Genomic DNA, 21,989 nt, shown 5'->3' with positions numbered 1-21,989 from the left:
ACTGAGTCAATGGATGTTGGTGGAGAATCTAAAGAGGATCCATCAACAGCCACTGACCCTAAGTCGATGACCAACGAGGAGGAATCAACGGAAACTCCAACAATAGCCACTGACTCTGAGTCTCCGAGGAAACCTCATCGACGGACACCGACGCAACTGCAATTTCCGCCAAAGAGGCTGCAGATACGAAGCACTATAAACGTGCGGCTTCGATTCTGCGCAATTTCGTGGGAAGGTACGCGAGCTCGCATACAAAGAGGGAGATTATGTTCATCAAGAGTAAGCTCAAGTACATTAGGAAGTTCGAAAGAACTTATCCTAACGCACCCAGATGCGAACTCTTGGTGGACAAAATCTTCCTCCCAGACCCTGCTTCAGCCAAAGACTCAAAAGAGACTGCGGTGACAAGCAAAAAGGTGGAGGTGAAGCCTGTTGCTTCTGGCAGTAAGGTGGAACCTAAAGCTGTTCCGAAGCCGAACCCGGATCAGAAAGGACTGGAAAAGGATAAGGGACATAATCCGGCAGCAAAAGACTCTCGTAAGGGTAGTCAACTGGGGAAGGTGATTGTCCCAAATCCGGATCCTACCCCAACTGACGAGGGTAAAGCGGATGAACAGAAGGTTTCTTAGATCCGCGCAAGCCACTCGGGAGTAATGACGGGTGGATCGACTGGGACACCATCGACTTCTGAGAAGGCGAACAAGTCCTCGCAGAAAAAGACTGTGAAGCGGGTTCGCTCTTCAGAAGGCCCACAACCTTCGCCAAAGAAGACGATGATCTCACATACGGTCAACACGGCGGACTCCTATGCTGGTGTTCTTGATCACAAAGCCAAGGGAAGTAGCACGAATACTGAGAAGGCGTCCACCTCCTCGGGAAAAGCTGCTACCAAGGTCCGCGATCAAGGACGTAGGAAACCCTACGCCAAAACGGCCACAGTGGCAACCGATGACGAGCTCCTAGTTGCAATCATCGACAGAGCTGATGCCTTCGGGAAAATCAGCGAAAGTCACTGGTTGCTCTTCGAGACTCGTCTTCGTAGAGCCATTGTGTTCACTGAGGTAGACCAGGGTGACCGTCAGTTTGGCGGTGCCTTCCTTCAGAAGGGAGTTAAGGTTATTAAATGTCTCAACAGGAGCTCGCAAGAGTATCTTAAGAAGACCGTTAATGGCTTTGACGACCTTTGGGAGGGGGCAAAAATTGCTGCGGTCTCTGTAGCGGAGATTCCATCTAGGAAGGTATTCCCAGCATGGTTCCCCCACCTCCCGTGGACAACGAACTTCTGCTGAGGATGCTGGAGCTCCAGAACCCAGGTCTCCTTACTAAGGACTGGACTGTCGGACTGTCATAAGTCTAACCCCGTGTAAGGAGAATGGAGGGATGGACGTTAAGATGGCGGTAGACTCCTCAGGAGAGGAGTACCTCAAGGTTCGTGAGGGAAAACTGAATTTTGGTTTAGGATGGGTTCGGTTCCGACTGAGTCCACCTCGCGAAAGTCAGTAGGAGTACGTAGGCGACAGGTGCAGATTAATCAGCATCATTGTAAAGCAGCTGCCGCCGAACTACTCCTGTCCTCACGAACTCTGAGGTGGACATTGTTCTAGTCTAGAAACTTTATATATACAAAAATAAGGTCTCTGGACCGAACAATGCCAACTTCAAGGTCTTCGCATCGTCCGAGGGGGACAAGGTGAGGGCCTGTGTGATAGGTAGGAAGAACCTTAATCTAATCTTTCTATCTAATTATAGTAATGGAGACATGTGCACGGTGCGACTGGAGAACGGTAGAGAGAAGGCCACTCTCCTGTCCTCAATCTACATGCCATATGAGGATCTGATCCAACAAATCAGGGGTTACACAGGATGCTAAAGGAGAACCTGGGCGTCTGTAACGTAATCCTTGGATGTGACGCCAACGCCCACCATTTCCACTGGGGCAGTAAAGATACAAACACTAGAGGTGAGTCAATTTTCAATTTTTTATTATCTTACAATCTAAAGGCCTCGCTACATAAGCTGCTTTGCCTGATTGCCTTGCTTACCTGCTTCATTTCTGACGTAATAAAAATAATAGAATAAAGACGAAATTTCGAACTGGGTTGCCATCAGTTGGAAATTGGGTCGGCCTTCTTTGTTCTTTTATTTTTTATTGAAGCAGGAAAGCAAGGCAATCAGGCAGAGCAGCTTATGTACGCAGGCCTTAAGAATGTGTAATAAAGGAAATAACCCTACCTTTAAAAGACAGGGAGGAGGTCATTGATCTAACTCTGTCAAATTTAGATGATTCTGTCGTCAAGAATTGGAGGGTATCCAACAAATGCTCCTTTTCGGATCATATGAGGATATACTTTGAAATCTCTTTCGACGGAGCCCGCCAAAATCCTTATAGGAACCCGAGAAGGACGGACTGGGGCAGGTTCACTGATCTGACGAACCATCAACTGACACTCACCGGAAGGATAGTAACAGTTGCTGAGCTTAACAGTAAAGTGTCCAGCCTAACAGAAACCCTTCTTCGCTGCCATAAGGATGCCTGTCCATTAACTTATCCTGGGAAGAAATCCCAACCGGTGTGGTGGAACAAGGATCTTGGCGAACTGCGGAAAAACACCAAAAAGCAAGAGTGAAATCAAGCGCGCCAAAAAGAAGTCATGGGTTTGTTTCTGTGAGTCTGTAGAAGGAGTAAACGACGCTGCCAGATTCCGCAAGATTCTCTCCAAGGACCCCAAATCCATTGGTAGTATCAAAAAACCGGACGGCACGTGGACAGACTCAGGTCTTGAGACTCTAAACCTTCTAGCTGAGACCCACTTCCCTGACTGCACGGACACCAGTAACCTTCACATTGAATGTGACAACTTCCAAGTCCAAGAGTCAGTGGACGAGAGCCTCATCGATAAGGTTGTAAGCAGAAACAAAATAAAGTGGGCAGTAAGTACATTCAAACCCTATAAGTCACCTGGTCCAGATGGAATAATTCCTGCGATGCTTCATTTTGCGGCACCGCAGATATACCTAATTCTGGAAGAGATCTTTAGGGCCTGTTTGTTTCTTTCCTGCGTACCAGATCTGTGGAAGGAGGTAAAGGTAACTTACATCCCCAAAGCGGGGAAAGCCAGTCACTCTGCACCGAAAGATTACAGACCTATAAGCTTATCCTCCTTTCTCCTCAAGACACTCGAACGACTGATCGATCTGGAGATTAGGAGCTTTGCCGACACTGCCACGCTGAGCAACTCGCAGCATTCTTACATGAAAGGTAAATCTGTCGAAACCGCTCTTAATGAGGTCGTGGGTTTTATTGAGAGAAATATGGATAATTCAAACTTTACCTTGGCGGCTTTCCTGGATATAGAAGGAGCCTTTAACAACGTAAAACTTGAGTCCATTCATCTCTCGCATAGAGCCGTCAACACCCCGGAAGCCCTGATCTGCTGGATAAATAGAATGCTGGAGAGCAGGATCATTAATTCCAGCATCGGGGAGTTGACAATAAGGAAGACAGTAACTAGAGGTACCCCCCAGGGCGGTGTACTCTCACCGTTGCTGTGGCTACTTGTGATAAACAATATTTTGGCGGAATTCGACAATCAGGGCATAAAGGTTGTCGCATACGCGGATGATGTGGTTATACTAATAACTGGCAAATTCTTGTCCACAATATCGGAGCTTATGCAAAGAGCCTTATCAAAGCTGTCCCGTTGGGCCACCGCAAATGGCCTTAGTATAAATCCAACGAAAACAGAACTGGTATTGTTCACCAGAAAGCGTAAGCTCGGCGACTTCGTGCCACCAACATTGGATGGAGTGCAATTACATCTATCTCCTGAGGCCAAATACCTAGGTACAATCCTAGATTCTCAATTGAGATGGAAAAGGAACGTCGAGGAACGGACGAAGGAGAGAAGTATGATTGCACTTTATTCATGTAAGAATTCGATTGGGAAAAGCTGGGGGTTAAATCCAGCTATTATACACTGGCTGCATAATACTATTGTGAGACCCATCTTATCCTACGGATGTCTTGTCTGGTACATGCGCTTCGACATAAATCGAACACCGACAACATAGACAAGGTGCAAAGGGCAGCCTCGATCCTCATAACTGTGAGTCTGAGGCCTCACAAACGCTGTCCGACTCTGCTGGGTACCGGGACACTGTGACATTGTGGGAAACGAGAAGGCAGATGAACTGACAAGACATGGATCCCAATCAACAAGTCTAGCAATCACTGATTCAATCAAACCACCCATATGTCACCTTTTTCGAAGAGAGGAGACGTTCTTTGAAGAACGAGCCAAGGAACTATCTCATAATGAACCAAGGTGCAACGTGTCAAGGGCCATTTGGCCGACTCAATCAACAAACAGAACAACTTCACTCTTAAATTTAAACAAGTCAGAAATCAGGGTATTGACGGGAGTCATTACCGGTCATTGCAACATCCGAGCTTTTATCGGCAAATGGTAGGATGATGGCGTGGACTATTGCAGGCTCTGTGAAGATGAGGAGGAAACGGAGACTATTGAGCATATTTTATGTCGTTGCCCGATGTTAACTCGAAAGCGATATAGATTAACAGGAGTATGCTTTCCTCCAAGCTTAACCTTCTACTCAAACATGGAACCAATCATAAACAACATCATCAAAAATTTGAATTGGCTGGGATGGCGCGACCCATAAGCGTAACTACTTCTCTGACAGTTTTCTACCATCACCAAATAAACCACCCTCCTTTCTTTATTACATCTTCATCTTTAATAGTCCATTTATTATTACTTTCCTAACCCCAACCTCATTTCTTTACTTTTCTCTCTTTTCTCTTCTTGGGGGGATTAGCTTTCCTTTTGCACCAGTCTGTTCAATACAGACCTATCTCGCTTGAGCCTGCCTCTAAAGACCCGTACATGGAATGTATGGGGGTAGCAGTCAGGTGTGCAACTGCCGAGATAGAGTTGCTGAACGTACACATCCCGCCGAGAAATAGCTGTATCTCAGATTATAAGCCTGACATTAGCCCGCTTTTGGAAGGTCATAATCGTCTGGTCCTGGGGGACTTCATGAGATGTGGCATTCGGCTCTCGGAAACGACCAGAGAGGTATAGCGCTAACTGAGCAGATTGGCAGCTGTACGTTTTGCACGGTCAATGAGAACGCCCCTAACAGAATTAGAGGAGAGTGTCACAGCTCGCCAGACATAACCATCGTGTCACCTGGTCTGACAAATGACGTTACCTGGCAACCCGTCATTTCCCTTGGATCAGACCATTTCCCCATAATTGTCTCCATTAGCAGACCAACCAATTTAATTACCTCTGAACGCCCCACATTCGTCAATCATAAGAAAGCTAATTGGCCGGGTTTCAGAGAGTTCACCAATCACCGCTTCAGAGAACTGCCCAATCCTTCTGATGTTCGGGTAGCGGAAAGGACGTGATGAGCATCGTCGACGACCCCAGAGTCAGGGAGCTGACACTGGAAGTTAACAGGCTGGTCGGCGAACATAAGCGGAACAAGTGGTTAAATCATCTGAAGAGTTGCAACATTGGAGCCTGTATAAGTAAATTGTGGACAACGGTTAAGTCACTGTCGAACCCCGGAAGGAGGGATGACAGGACCTCAGTCAGGTTTGGCGACGTTACGTTGACTGACCCGAAGAGGTGTGCAAGTTAGATCTCTTCCTGCCGAGGATGAACCACCGCAGTTTACAGTGGATGATGTTGCGAATGCCATTAGGAACGCAAAATCAGCCAAAGCGTTGGGCCCTGACGGAGTTTCCATGGTAATGTTGAAACAGCTGGATGAGCCGGGAGTGGAGTATCTCACTAAAGTTCTCAACCTGTCGCTAGCTACCCTAAATGCCTGCGTACACAAAATACGTTGCCTGATTGCCTTGCTTTCCTGCTTCATTTCTGACATAATAAAAATAAAAGAATAAAGAAGGCCGAGCCAATTTGAAACTAGGTTGCCCTTTTCTTTTTTATTTTTATGTACCCAGGCCATTATTGTTCCCGAAGTCTGGAAAATGGGCAGGGTGGTCCCGCTACTGAAGCCAGGCAAGGATGCCAGCAAAGGTGAATCGTACAGGCCGATTTCGCTTTTGTCACCTGTAGCGAAGACCCTTGAGGCCTTAAAGGCCTGCGTACATAAGCTGCATTGCCTGCTTACCTTACTTACTTCTGATAAAAGAATAAAAAAGAAAAAGGCAACCCAGTTCGAATTTTCCTCGGCCTTCTTTATTCTTTTATTTCTATTATGTCAAAAATGAAGCAGAAAAGCAAGACAACCAGGCGAGGCAGCTTATGTAGGCAGGCCTTTAGTCCTCCCCAGCATTAGAAATAGCTATCAAGTTGCCGATCATCAGCGTGGGTTCCGTAAGCAGCACAGTACGACAACAGCGCTGCACGCCATCTCCACACATATTTGTCGAGGACTCAACCAGGAGCGGCCTTGTGATAGAACAGTGATGGTGGCTCTTGACTTATCAAAAGCCTTTGATACTGTCAAGCACTCCACGCTGTTCGAGGACATCGAGCAGACAACCCTCCGGCCAAGTCTGAAACGTTGGATAATCAACTATATGTGTGATCGCCAGTCGTATGTGGAATTCAGGAACATGAAATCCAAGCCACATAGAGTGAAACAAGGGGTTCCCAAAGGAGGGGTGATATCTCCGGAACTGTTTAACCTCTACCTTTCCTGTATTCCGACCCCTCCCAATGGTATTGAGATCGTAACGTATGCGCATGATTGTACGATCCTGGCGTCAGGTACCTACCCTGATGACATCTGTGAGAGACTGAACTCCTATTTAACCGATCTTACCAACTTTTTCCACACGAGGAATATGCAGATATCCGCCACTATATCGACGGCCACTCTGTCCACCACAAGGACGGCGCAGTATAGAAGAGAGTTGAATATCAGGGTCGATGGCAGCAGAATTCCGACCACATCTGCCCCAAAATTCTTGGGGTCACATTCGACACCACTTTCACGTCGTCCGCGCATTCCATAGCTATCTGTGATAAACTGAAATGTAGGAACAAGGTCCTCAAGTCCCTAGCCGGCAGCACTTGGGGTGCAGATAAAGAAACCTTGTTGACCACGTATAAAGCGATAGGTCGGACTGTGGTAAGCTATGCGGCGCCAGTTTGGTCCCCGAATTTATATGACACGCAGTGGGACAAGATTCAAATTTGTCAGAACGCCGCCCTGAGATCATCTACATGAGGAGACAAAGATTCAGTACTTGCTCGGGTGTCACCGTGAGAGCCATCCCAATCACCATCTGCTGGCCACCGATACACTCAGGCATATCAAGAAGGATATTCATGCTCTAGAGACGACGGTCCAACAATATAGGAGAGAACCTCTAGATCAACAGGCATATCAGGCAGGTTTGAACAGCATTCACACGGACACAGTTGCTAAGACCATAAGCAATTATTGTGTGAATGCAGTCATCGGAGCACATCCCCCATTTATCGCAGCTGAAGAGCGTCAGCTGCCACGACAAACCAGAGTAGTCCCCTAAATTCCTATTGGGCGGGAATCGATCGCACCGTGCAAGACATCTGCCCAGTATGTGGCACGGGCCCGCACGATACTAAGCACCTATTCAACTGCCCCGCCAAGCCTACGCATCTGACTCCAGTGGATCGAGGTACTGGAGATAGACCCAGAGCCAGATTGAACAGGAGAACGAACATACAAATATTAGCTTTGTTCCTTTACTTTTTTAATGGTAAGGGTGGTAAAAGAGAAAAGTGTCAAAATTGCTCTCTCATGAACATTTTTACCAGAATAGTAAAGGAACGGAAAAATGCTAGGTCTGGCAGCAATGTCGAAAAGAAACATAAAAAATCAATTTTCGTCTTTTTAATTTAGTTTTATCAGCGTTCGCGTTTCTTCTGTTTTGCGTCCATATTATTTTTCATTGTGAAATAATCGTCAAACAAAAGTCGAAAAATCAGTTCTGCCATTTTTTACTTGCAGAAATTTTGCTGGTAGCCTGTGGCAGAAGAGAATGCATTTTTCGCTCTCTCTCCACTCTCACTCTCTTAAAAATTGCTTCCAGTTTTGCCACTTTTCGGGGTTAAGGAACGCTTTGCAGGTTAAAAATGGTAACAAATGGTAAAAATGGTAACCTCAGGTAAGTAAAGGAACACAACTATTATAATAAAACACTGTTAAAACAACAACAACATGTTGCCGGCAAATTTGTCATGTAAAAGGTTTCTAAAGTGAGTGAGAATTTTGCAACTTTTTGGTGTACGGGAACGCATTTTTGAGAAAAACTGTACTAAGTAGTTCCAATCCCTACATTTACATTTTTTATTATTTTTTATATATACATATTGTAAAATTATATTGCATATGAAATGCGTAAATGAATAGGAAATATTGTTACTTTTGTGAGTAGTTCCGATTCTTAGAATACGTTTTGTACAGTTACCAACTGCTTTTTATGGGTAGTTTCAAAACGTTAATATTGTAAAAGATACATTTTTAACTATAATTTTATTATATTAATGTACTTTTGTTTGAGTTGTAAGCGATCCCTTTTATTTATACTTTATATAAATTATGCTATTTAAATCGAATTGTAGTTAACAGCCCTTAGGTCGGACTGGGCATTATTGTTAAATAAATAAAATAAATAAAAAATGTGTAAAACTTTTTAGGTCTTGAACACAACTGTGTGTACCCCGCTTAACACAAATCTCTACTCTAAAGCCACATGCTGAAACTTTCATATGAAACTTTCCCATTATTTTGGCGTTCTTAGGTCGATTTTCCTAATACAGTAATTTCATAAAATCACTTCAGTGTGGAACTCGATCTATAAACGACAAAATAATGGGAAAGTTTCAGGTGTAGCTTTAGAGCCCGATTCCACTGTACGTCGTTCGTTCTCTATTCGTCGTTCGACCCATAACTACGAATAAACTACTTATTTCCCCACACAAAATTCTATGAACGAACGACGATTTTTCTACGTTGTTCGATTAGAAATACTCTCTGAACGACGAATAAGTATGTCCCATCCCTAGGAAAAATATGAATGAAAATTATTAAACTTAACATTTTATATAGATACAGAAGGACGATGGTTGTGTTTCCTTCTTAATTCCACACACACTTCTTGTCCATTAGTTCAAAATCGCGTAAAAACTCGCGTAAAATACACAAACATTGTTTTGACATGTCTCTCTCTCTTTAATTTTGAAAATAGAAACATATAAAAATATATTGAAAATAAAAAATTATTCAGAATTTATGGAAAAAATTAATGAAATGTGTGTAGTCAAAAATAGAAGATACATTTGAAGGAAAGTCTATTGCTTTTCCTATTCATTTAATGTATATTATATGTGTTTTCGGTTCAAATTTTCTTGAAAACAAGGAAACAAAAGTGAAGGAAATTTTGTTTATGTTTCTGTTAATTACGAATGGTGTCGTGAAAACGGGTTATAGCCCGCTTCCACGGTACGTCGTTCGTTCTCTATTCGTTGTTCGACCCATAACTACGAATAAATTACTTATTTCCCCACACAAAATTCTATGAACGAACGACGATTTTTCTACGTTGTTCGGTTAGAAATACTCTCTGAACGACGAATAAGTATGTCCCATCCCAAACAAATGAGAGAATTTATCGAAAAAATAATTATGGCATGTCTAAATTCAAAATTGAAAAATTTGTTGAAAACACAAAAATTTTTAGAAAAAAGGAAAAATATGAATGAAAATTAATGAACTAAACATTTTATATAGGTGCAGAAGGAAGAAGGTTGTGTTTCCTTCTTAATTCTATACACATTTCTTGTCCATTAGTTCAAAATCGCGTAAAAAATCAGAAACAAAAAGGAAACAAATAACTGGAAGTGTGTATACATAAACATTGTTTTGACATGTCTTTCTCTCTTCAATTTTGAAAATAGAAACATATAAAAATATATTGAAAATACAAAATTATTCAGAATTTATGGAAAAAATGAATGAAATGTGTGTAGTTAAATATAGAAGATACATTTTAAGGAAAGTCCATTGTTTTTCCTATTCATTTAATGTATATTTTATGTGTTTTCGGTTAAAATTTTCGTGAAAACAAGGAAACAAAAATGAAGGAAATTTTATTTATGTTTCTGTTAATTACGAATGGTGTCGTGGAAACGGGTTAATTCGTGTACGTCGTTCGACAGGCGAAGAACGTAATTGAAACGCTCGTGTGAACATGACATTAATTCGTGTACGTCGTTCGACAGGCGAACAACGTAATTGAAGCGCTCGTAAGAACATGACATTAGAGTTACCCGGCCTTTCTGAAGCATCTACCTTGACAATTGTATATTTCGATAACTATTGTCCTGTCATCGAAGTATCGAATCGACCTGCGTGAAGTTAGCGACGTCGCCAACTTTCGATAACACAGAGTTATCGAAATTCACAGGGTGACACAGAACGTCAAAAATTCACATTTAGTACTATTTTTGCAACCCTGCTGACGAAAAAAGTTAGCGACGAATATTATAATTAATTAATTTTATAAAATTATGAATGAAAAACTCTAAAAACAATCCATCTTATTATAAATAATAAAATATAAGTAATTTTCAAGAGTTAAATGTACGTCAATGTTACCAAACCATATCAAATAACGCATTGTTTTGAACCTAAAATTGACCGGTGGTCAGGACAGAGAATCACCTCTGGTATCTTTCCTATACAAACCTCGTCCAAACTGAATGCATGGAATGAAAGATAGAGTCCCAGAGAACATTTCCTCATACTAGGAATATTCAATTTCAGTTTTTTGTAGAACAAAGTTGTCCATTTTCCGTTTTCCAACTGGTGGTCAGGACAGAGAATCGCCTCTGGAATCTTCAATATACAAACCTCGTCCAAACTGAATACATGGAATGAAAGATAGAGTCCCAGAGAACATTTCCTCATACTAGGAATATTCAATTTCAGTTTTTTGTAGAACAAAGTTGTCCATTTTCCGTTTTCCAACTGGTGGTCAGGACAGAGAATCGCCTCTGGAATCTTCAATATACAAACCTCGTCCAAACTGAATGCATGGAATGAAAGATAGAGTCCCATAGAACATTTCCTCATACTAGGAATATTCAATTTCAGTTTTTTGTAGAACAAAGTTGTCGATTTTCCGTTTTCCAACTGGTGGTCAGGACAGAGAATCGCCTCTGGAATCTTCAATATACAAACCTCGTCCAAACTGAATGCATGGAATGAAAGAAAGAGTCCCAGAGAACATTTCCTCATACTAGGAATATTCAATTTCAGTTTTTTGTAGAACAAAGTTGTCCATTTTCCGTTTTCCAACTGGTGGTCAGGACAGAGAATCGCCTCTGGAATCTTCAATATACAAACCTCGTCCAAACTGAATGCATGGAATGAAAGAAAGAGTCCCAGAGAACATTTCCTCATACTAGGAATATTCAATTTCAGTTTTTTGTAGAACAAAGTTGTCGATTTTCCGTTTTCCAACTGGTGGTCAGGACAGAGAATCGCCTCTGGAATCTTCAATATACAAACCTCGTCCAAACTGAATGCATGGAATGAAAGAAAGAGTCCCAGAGAACATTTCCTCATACTAGGAATATTCAATTTCAGTTTTTTGTAGAACAAAGTTGTCAATTTTCCGTTTTCCAACTGGTGGTCAGGACAGAGAATCGCCTCTGGAATCTTCAATATACAAACCTCGTCCAAACTGAATGCATGGAATGAAAGATAGAGTCCCATAGAACATTTCCTCATACTAGGAATATTCAATTTCAGTTTTTTGTAGAACAAAGTTGTCGATTTTCCGTTTTCCAACTGGTGGTCAGGACAGAGAATCGCCTCTGGAATCTTCAATATACAAACCTCGTCGAAACTGAATGCATGGAATGAAAGAAAGAGTCCCAGAGAACATTTCCTCATACTAGGAATATTCAATTTCAGTTTTTTGTAGAACAAAGTTGTCCATTTTCCGTTTTCCAACTGGTGGTCAGGACAGAGAATCGCCTCTGGAATCTTCAATATACAAACCTCGTCCAAACTGAATGCATGGAATGAAAGAAAGAGTCCCAGAGAACATTTCCTCATACTAGGAATATTCAATTTCAGTTTTTTGTAGAACAAAGTTGTCGATTTTCCGTTTTCCAACTGGTGGTCAGGACAGAGAATCGCCTCTGGAATCTTCAATATACAAACCTCGTCCAAACTGAATGCATGGAATGAAAGAAAGAGTCCCAGAGAACATTTCCTCATACTAGGAATATTCAATTTCAGTTTTTTGTAGAACAAAGTTGTCCATTTTCCGTTTTCCAACTGGTGGTCAGGACAGAGAATCGCCTCTGGAATCTTCAATATACAAACCTCGTCCAAACTGAATGCATGGAATGAAAGATAGAGTCCCATAGAACATTTCCTCATACTAGGAATATTCAATTTCAGTTTTTTGTAGAACAAAGTTGTCGATTTTCCGTTTTCCAACTGGTGGTCAGGACAGAGAATCGCCTCTGGAATCTTCAATATACAAACCTCGTCCAAACTGAATGCATGGAATGAAAGAAAGAGTCCCAGAGAACATTTCCTCATACTAGGAATATTCAATTTCAGTTTTTTGTAGAACAAAGTTGTCCATTTTCCGTTTTCCAACTGGTGGTCAGGACATAGAATCGCCTCTGGAATCTCCCCTATACAAACCTCGTCCAAACTGAATGCATGGAATGAAAGAAAGAGTCCCAGAGAACATTTCCTCATACTAGGAATATTCAATTTCAGTTTTTTGTAGAACAAAGTTGTCGATTTTCCGTTTTCCAACTGGTGGTCAGGACAGAGAATCGCCTCTGGAATCTTCAATATACAAACCTCGTCCAAACTGAATGCATGGAATGAAAGAAAGAGTCCCAGAGAACATTTCCTCATACTAGGAATATTCAATTTCAGTTTTTTGTAGAACAAAGTTGTCGATTTTCCGTTTTCCAACTGGTGGTCAGGACAGAGAATCGCCTCTGGAATCTTCAATATACAAACCTCGTCCAAACTGAATGCATGGAATGAAAGAAAGAGTCCCAGAGAACATTTCCTCATACTAGGAATATTCAATTTCAGTTTTTTGTAGAACAAAGTTGTCCATTTTCCGTTTTCCAACTGGTGGTCAGGACAGAGAATCGCCTCTGGAATCTTCAATATACAAACCTCGTCCAAACTGAATGCATGGAATGAAAGATAGAGTCCCATAGAACATTTCCTCATACTAGGAATATTCAATTTCAGTTTTTTGCAGAACAAAGTTGTCCATTTTCCGTTTTCCAACTGGTGGTCAGGACATAGAATCGCCTCTGGAATCTCCCCTATACAAACCTCGTCCAAACTGAATGCATGGAATGAAAGAAAGAGTCCCAGAGAACATTTCCTCATACTAGGAATATTCAATTTCAGTTTTTTGTAGAACAAAGTTGTCGATTTTCCGTTTTCCAACTGGTGGTCAGGACAGAGAATCGCCTCTGGAATCTTCAATATACAAACCTCGTCCAAACTGAATGCATGGAATGAAAGAAAGAGTCCCAGAGAACATTTCCTCATACTAGGAATATTCAATTTCAGTTTTTTGTAGAACAAAGTTGTCGATTTTCCGTTTTCCAACTGGTGGTCAGGACAGAGAATCGCCTCTGGAATCGAGAGTTATTTGCGCTCGATTCGGTGTCATAGGTATTTTTCCAGGTTTCAGGCAATTTTCTCAGGAAGTATTGACTTCCTCCAGATGAAACTTGCACCGTCGTAAAGGTGACGGTGAATACAAGTTGTTACAACAAAAAACAAAGCGATTCGACACCATGCCAAAATCCGAACTTTTCCGAAATTTTGTGTGGGAGGTACCCGAAGGAGTGGTCCGATTGAGACCATATTTGACATTGATGTATGCCTAGAGGTAGTATTACCATTAACAAAGTATGGACCAAATCGGTCACTCCCTCCTTGAGTTATCGTGCGGACAAATTTTCCGATCATTTTCAAACTTTTGTGGGGAGTGGACCAATATGACCACCTTCGAACTTAAATCTGGGCAAAATATTTCGATACCCAAAATGTGAACCGTATCGATTGATTTGTTCGAGAGTTATCGTGCCAGCCAGACAGACGGATGGACGGACATGGCTATATCGACTTCAAATTGTCTGAAACACATTTCGTCCAAACATACTTGGGGTCTAAAACCATTATTTCGATGAGGCACATTTTTGGTCGTATTAAAGTGTATATACCCTTCATAGCCTAAAGGCTGAGGGTATAAAAATCATACTTTTATACAATTAATGCATATTTTCAACGACATTGCTTTTGCAAAATAAGTAAATTAAAGATTTTGTTAAAATTTGGAATTCATATTCCATATTCCAAATATTTTTGCATCATAAAAGTAGATAACTTTAAATATATTGTTTAAATGTATTAGTTTGGGCCTATAGTCGGCAAGTATAACCAAATTGCCGGCATGCCACAAACGTACGCACTTCAAACCATGCCTAATATTGCCTAAAATCACTAAAAAGTTATTATTTTAGACACATATTTGAGTCGTTCAGGGCACACATCGACTAACTCCACTTTTTGAAAATTTTTGTTTTTAAGTGTCAAAGCACTTGATATTGTCATAACATTTTATATTAAAAATAACTTTCCTGAATAATAAAGGTTAGCACATTTAAATTACAAAAAACCAATGGCAAATACAGTATGCAAAGTTCATATTCGTACACCCCTAAAAAATGAATAAAATCGTTATTAATTCCATATTTTATGTGCAAATATGATATAATTGATGGGAATTACCATAACGAATAAAGATTTAAGAATAACAAAACAAATTTTTAATTTATTCCGTCATTGAGGTATAGATGGCGCCTGTGTGGGTGGCAAAGTTCGTATTCGTACACCTATAAGCACTATATATTTGGAGTTTTTAAGGATTTTCAAAGCAAACTACAGCAGATTTTAGTTATTTTCTTCTTTTGGAATGCCTCTGCTATAGAAATATGTACAAATAACGGTAATTTTGTTAAAAATTTTGCATGAATAAAAAATCGGACGAATATTTGCAATAATTAAGAAAAATGTGCTAGATGTGATTAACTATTGCAATTTATTCCCGAATTTTTGACGAAAATAGCTAATAGCAGTCCTTCTGAAACAATATTCGAGGTCTAATATGAAAATAAATTTTGTCAGCGTTTGGAAATGCAAAGAAACGTAATCCGGGCTTAGGTAAAGTAAACACATTTTTGGTTTTTACTTGGTGAAAATCGCACGTTTAGTTTTATATTTGACATTAAATGTATTGAAGTTTTAGAATACGGTTTCGAACATCATATTATGTCGGAAATTATGAGAAATAATAATTTTTTAAGGATGAAAATTTCCCCGAAAATAATGCATTTCTTCAAAAGGTTACCCCACGTTCTTTCCTGGACAATTTACTTCATTCTTTTGACATTTTTGCACTCATTTTGGATCCTTCGGTAAAGAAATATAATTTTCAAGAAGTAAAAAGCATTATTTTCCCAATTTTGGCAGCCATAACCCTCGTTTATAGTAAGCGTAGAATTTCAGTCGTACGCGGACAGTATGAAAACTTGTACAGTTTCATTTTTCTTCATAATTTCTCACACTTTTTGACATAAAATGATTTTCGAAACCGTATTCTAAAACTTCAATACATTTAATGTCAAATATAAAACGAAACTTGTAATTTCCACCAAGTAAAAGCCAAAAATGTGTTGACTTTACCTAAGCCCGGATTACGTTTCTTTGCATTTCCAAACGCTGACCATATTTTTTTCATAGTATACCTCGAATATTATTACAGAAGGACTGCTATTAGCTATTTTCGTCCAAAATTCAGGAATAAATTGCAATAGTTAATCATATCTAGCACATTATTCTTAATTGTTTCAAATATTCGTCCGCCTTTTTATTCATGCAACATTTTTAATAAAATTACCGTTATTTTTACATATTTCTATAGCAGAGTCACTCCAAAAGAAGAAAAGAACAAAAATGTGCGGTATTTTGCTTTGAAAATCCTTAAAAACTCCAAATATATAGTGTTTATAGGTGTACGAATACGAACTTTGCCACCCGGACAAGCGCCATCTATACCTAAATGCCGGAAGAAATTAAAAATTTGTTTTGTTATTCTTAAATCTTTCTTCGTTATGGTAATTCCTATCAATTATTTCATATTTGCACATAAAATATGGAATTAATAACGATTTTATTCATTTTTACGGGGTGTACGAATATGAACTTTGCATACTGTATATAGAGATGCAATGGCAAGCATAAACTTATCTTCGTTTTTCTCAACTTTTTGTTTTATGGAGTTAGTCGAAGTGTGCTCTGAACGCCTCATTTGTTACTATCCAAACTTTAAAACTTTTACTTATTATTTTTGTAAAATTTTGAGCAACAAAAAATTGAAAAGTTGCTCGTTTTTCACGCCATGCCGACTTTTGGCAAACTTTGCATTTTGCTGTCCCCAAAGCCGGCATCGGCAAAAATTACAGAATTACAAGAATTTTTAAATAATTGATTTTTCTAAAATGTTCTTTTCTCTACCAATACAACAACAATTTTGTTAATATTTTTGTACTTTTAACACAATTACAGTCATTATTATATTGACGCCTCCACTATTTTTTTTTCTTGAGACGTGCATTTTCGGTTGTGGTAAAAAACACTCACTAACAAAAAGTTAAATTCAGATGTAATAAATGGTCGTAGCTCAATGAAATTTTACACCGAGTTAGCTGAGAGTATTGTTGAAGTATTTTGTTACGTACCCTCTTTCCAAAATGTGTCTGCCTCAGCTATCTCGTCACCGGTCGTGAATCCTCAACCCTTTGACACTTTGAAGGTACCCACAATAAACTATATACAAATGGACTACAGACACACCGACAATATGACCAACCAAGCCATGCTTCCAGGGATCCACATAACTGGTTCGAACACAGCGGGAAAAAACTTCCTAACTTTATAAAAAAAAATTAAATTTTGGGTGATAAATTCAGTTAGAAATTATTATAAAATAAATCAAATTTCAATAAAAATACTCTAAAGAGAGATTAAATATCAAGTAAAACTGAAGATAAAATTAACAAACAATTATACATAAACTCTTGTCCTGTAATTGTGCACGAACTGGTGCTAGGTAACGTTGTCTGGAGAGCTTCCGGTTTCATTCAGCCTTTTGGCCAGATTTTTTTTTGCAACGTGCGTTACGAAGGCGCCACGTAATTAGTGGTCAGTGTACTGTCCCGAAGTGTACAGTAGTGGATGCCGAATTTCTAAAAGTGGAACTTGGTGAGAGCGCGTTCCAAACAATCCATTGTTCTGTGTGGAACCCACCTCTGGAGAGCTGTTGTGGAAACCGGCCAGAAACGAAGGCTAAGTTACAGCATAAGTTAAGGCGCCGCTAGAAAAAGGCGAATTTGTGTTTATCTGTTTGTGGTGTAGTAGTTAGTTTTTGTTTGTTTTAAGATTACTTTCATATTATTTGTTTATTATATTTATTATATTATATTTTTAATATTTTAAAGATTTTATCATTTCTAAATATTTGTTTTAAGTCATAAATTTGGGGCCAGTTTTTCTTTAACTCGGTACAAGGCATATCATCTCCTGTGGTCCCTTCTAGAAAATATGACAAAAATCGTAAAGCGATCCAATTATTCCTCACTACCCCTATTGCCCTCGTATTACAACCAAAGTCAATTTTATTTTAACTCGTTACGTCAACCATTGTTTGAGGTCTCCACATTCAAGCTCATGACCACATGCCGGTTTGCGATGCCGAGCATCATGATTTCATTGCCTTGCTGTTCGGAAGTGCTCTGAACCTGTGCTAATAAAGACATCGTCCCTGTCTATTCAGTTCCATTCTGTGACCTAACTTCGACTATCCTTATGACCACTTCTTCATTCCCTCTACTGTCGTAACCACTCTTCTGTTCGGCCATGTCCCTCAACAATTTTCAATACTATTTCCATATTTTGTTATTTGAACTCAAATACGATAGTTTCCGACTACTGGTACATGCCGGAGATAGGGGCACTTACCCTTTATGGATTTCGACAGACAGATGGACGGACGGAAATAGTTAAATCAACATAGAATATCCGAAGAATATTTCGATGTGTTGCAAACGGAATGAAAAACTTAATTATACCCTCCAAATAGTGGAGGTTATAAAAAGCAGTAGTGGGGAACTCGAACAAAATGACTGCAAAGCAGCTGGCCTCAATTTTTTCGACCGCTTCCCCTTTTTATTCTTACATTCTGTGTAATGGTCCAAGCATTTTTGGTAAAAAAATTGCTTTAGGATAGCGAAAGAGCCGTCAAAATAATACCTGTTTCAATTGAGGCAGCTGTTCATTTTCCGGGTAACTATTCTCTCAGTTGTCAAAAAATTGAAATTTCCTTGCAAATGTTGTCCTGTGCACCAAGGAATTTTCATATCCCACGAAGCTCGAAAATATCTAGCGGGAGAAGTAAATTTATGATAAAATTTGTGGCTTAGCCAAAATAAAAATACATACTTAAATTCCGGCAGATGAATGGCAAGCCACTTAAAATTATTCGTATTTTTTTTTCAATTTGTTTCTCCAAATTTGTTTCTCCAGGAAAATTTTATTTTTCTAGAAACAAAAAAATATATGGATACATATAATATGAATACATACATGATACAATAAATAGGTAGCAGCATCAGCCCAGCTGATTGGTAACATAATATGTCAAAACAATTGTTGTAATTTGAATTCGCCCTGTAGATACATAACTGAAATTTAAACTTCAAAAAATAAAAAAACAATCAAACTGAATAGAAGAATTGTAAAAACGAGTTTTCTGTTTCTGTGATAAAATGTGAAAACAAGAACAAATGAGAGTGTGCATTCTGTGCAAAAAGAAAGATGTTAAAGGAAATGTAACATTCTTTAGTGTGCCCAGAGACGAAAAGAAGAGGTCGGAATGGAGTTCAATTTGTGGATTTAGTTTGAATCCCAAATCAAAAATTTGTGCCGATCACTTCGACCCGAAATTTATAACCGCTTAAAAGTCAAAAAAGCGGAAGAACGTATAATGACCAACAAAAAATTAGTAAAAATAAAATTATAAGCAACGTTTGAAGGTAATTTTCGCTATTTTTTCATAATATTAGTACATTAACAATTTTATTTCCCTATTTCAGGTCTGCACTTAACTGCCGATTCCCTCTCCGATTTGAACATATTTGGTCTTAAATCATCAGTCCCATATACTTCATCCTCTATTATTCCTCTAATTTTAATGAAATATCCTGTATTTTTAGTAATTATTTACTGTATGCTTTTACTTATTAATTTTTACCTTATTTGTAATATTTGCTCTGTTCCTTTACGTGCCTGAGGTTACCATTTCTTACCATTTTTAACCTGTAAAGTGTTCCCTTACTTTAAATAGCATACAATTTATATGATAGCAGTTTACCACTTTTACCATTTTCTGCCACTGTTACCATTTTTAAAAGTAAAGGAACAGACCAATTATTAGTTAAATGTGCTTATTATGCATTTCCAGAACCTGCAAGAAGCTACTATTTCTAAACACGATTATGTTATCGCAAAAAATAGAAACATTAGTAGACTCTTGCAGATGTGAAACATCATTATTATTATTATTATTAACATATAAAAATTAATAGTTTCAATTTATTTAACCCTAAACTCAGCGAAAATAAAAATGTTTCGACATAATTAAACATTGGTACAAAAACATATCGTCACCATAAATACCCGAAGACGTAACCAACAAAAACAAAGTTTTACAGGAGAAGCAAAAAAACCTTATAAAATTAATAATGGTTTTATAGAATATCAATCTTATGAGGGCGAGTAGTTGAAGTATTATCTATCAAAACCGGGAAAATGATTGGTTTTGGGATCCGTGAATAGGATAGTTATTTTTTGTGGATATATGTACGTCTTCGGACATTTATGGTGACGATATGATGCCTTAATTATTTACAAACATTAGATGAAGGCCTGGTAAAGCATTCGCTATTTTTTATTGCCATATTTATTTTGATACCGTTTGGCTAACGGGGATATGTACTTTCATACGATGAAAATATGTTTCCGTCCGTCTGCCCAGCTGTAGCGAGCCGTAGTTCTGTAATGGATGCACCGGTTTTGTTTAAACTTTGGATCTTGTAATATTCTCTTCAAGCTGAACTTAGTTTCAGTCGAAGATGGACCATATCGGTCCATTCCTCCTAAACAAAAATTCAAAATAATTCGTAGTATGTTAATCTTGTGGCCCGTATTACAAATATATATATTTTTTCTAGAGTATGTACATACTTCCTGTCCGGGGTATTTTTGATATTTTCCCTTAATACGCATGTCTAATAATAACTTAAATTTATAATATAAAGATTAACATTTTAGTTTCCAAACAGTGGTTTTTAATAGTATGATTATTCTTGCAATTTAAGCTAAACACGTCTGGCTAATACATCCCAGCAAAATTTATTTGAAGTTGTTTTATGTGAAGTAGTGCACGCAGTACGCAGAGTCATGAAAAATGCATTCCGTTCTTCACATTTTGACAATGTCCGATTTGAATCCACTTCATAAAATTTTCACATTTTAGCAATGTTTACATTTATAATAACTTTTTTGCAAATAAAATTCTTAAAAACACAAGAAACAATTTATTTTATGGCATTTTAATTACTCAGCAAAATGTTTGTATCCAAAAAGATAATCATGGGTGCAAGAAATGTCAGACTGCATCTTTGTTTGTAGCCAAAAAAGTAGGTGAATCATGAGTGCAAGTGGCTATGTCTTTTTACGTGAAAGAAGTCATGATTTTTACAAGGACATGGTGCAGCTAGAATGCAATATATTTTAGATGACACTATGCAAGAAGCATTTTAAGATGTTTTTGGGTATTTTTGAGTAATAAAAGCTAACTTTCTAGAATAAAAATATTTGATTTTTTGTAATTTTAATTTGTAATTTTCACATATATTTATAGATATTTCAACGCTCACCTGCTGTGATGGCAAGTGAGGCTGCCATCAAAGCAGTTGCGTGTCCTTAAACCTATAAGACTCGAAGGGGAAATGTATCAGTGTGACTTTCGCCTGATAACAAAATATATTTAATATCCAACGTATACTTTCTTAAACAACATTGACCACTGGGAACAGCATTTTTGGTTTTTATATGTATGAAAGAAAACATCAGCATCGGATCGGTTCTTTTATCAAGCTTCAACAATCGCTGCTGTAAAGAAATCATTATCATCTAAAACGAAATTACTTCCTGGACAGATTCATCAATATACCTTAAGGAACACAAAATGACAACATAGATAATTCAACTAATATCTGATAAATTTGCAGTCAAATTTCATCTAGTCATTGAACAAACATTTGATAAAACAAGTAAGAAAAGAGTTAAGTTCGGCCGGGCCGAACTTTTTATACCCTCCACCACAAATTTCAGCCATTTCGGTGGATTAATGTGACCACAACCTTCTAAAAACCGAAATCCGGAAGGTACCGTTCTATGGGGGCTATATGCCGGCGTGGACCTATACCTAAAAATTTCTGGGGGAAAGTTTTATAAGCCTAAAGAAGACTAAATACCAAATTTCAGCCATCTCGGTGTGATAATGAGGTTTAAACCTTCAAAATATCGAAAATCGGGAGATATCGTATTATGGGGGCTATATCAACACGTGGACCTATATAAAAATTTTATAGTAGAAATGTTTCTTAGTCTCTGAAAATACAAATACAAAGTTACAACCGACACTTTGGTCAAATGGGTCGGATACATTCAAAATATATTAAAATGACGCGTACTATAAAGGGGGCCTTATATGGGGGCTATACCAAAACGTGGACCTATATAACCCAACT

General features: G+C 38.7%; 1 protein-coding gene and 1 long non-coding RNA gene across 2 annotated transcripts in view; both read right to left on the bottom strand.

Moving 5' to 3' along the window:
* Klc (kinesin light chain) overlaps positions 1-18,758 on the bottom strand; it is a 394,492-nt gene extending 375,734 nt beyond the window's left edge. The window contains exons 1-2 of the mRNA XM_073986273.1: positions 18,616-18,758; positions 18,427-18,555 (exon numbers count right to left, since the gene is read on the bottom strand). The gene's annotated coding sequence lies outside the window, so the exon portion shown is untranslated. The remainder of the gene's footprint in view (positions 1-18,426; positions 18,556-18,615) is intronic.
* A 2,292-nt stretch (positions 18,759-21,050) lies between these two features.
* LOC141403602 (uncharacterized) lies at positions 21,051-21,509 on the bottom strand. The gene is made up of 2 exons (XR_012412860.1): positions 21,410-21,509; positions 21,051-21,348 (listed from the first exon to the last, which is right to left on the bottom strand). It is a non-coding gene; the product is annotated as an uncharacterized lncRNA (long non-coding RNA).
* Between the last annotated feature and the right edge of the window lie 480 nt (positions 21,510-21,989).

This window comes from Musca autumnalis, unplaced genomic scaffold (genome assembly GCF_047663935.1).
Source record: "Musca autumnalis isolate F117 unplaced genomic scaffold, ASM4766393v1 scaffold_4, whole genome shotgun sequence".
NCBI classification, from domain to species: Eukaryota; Metazoa; Arthropoda; class Insecta; order Diptera; family Muscidae; genus Musca; species Musca autumnalis.
Note: the sequence above shows the minus strand (reverse complement) of the source record. Positions and strands in the feature narration are given on the sequence as shown.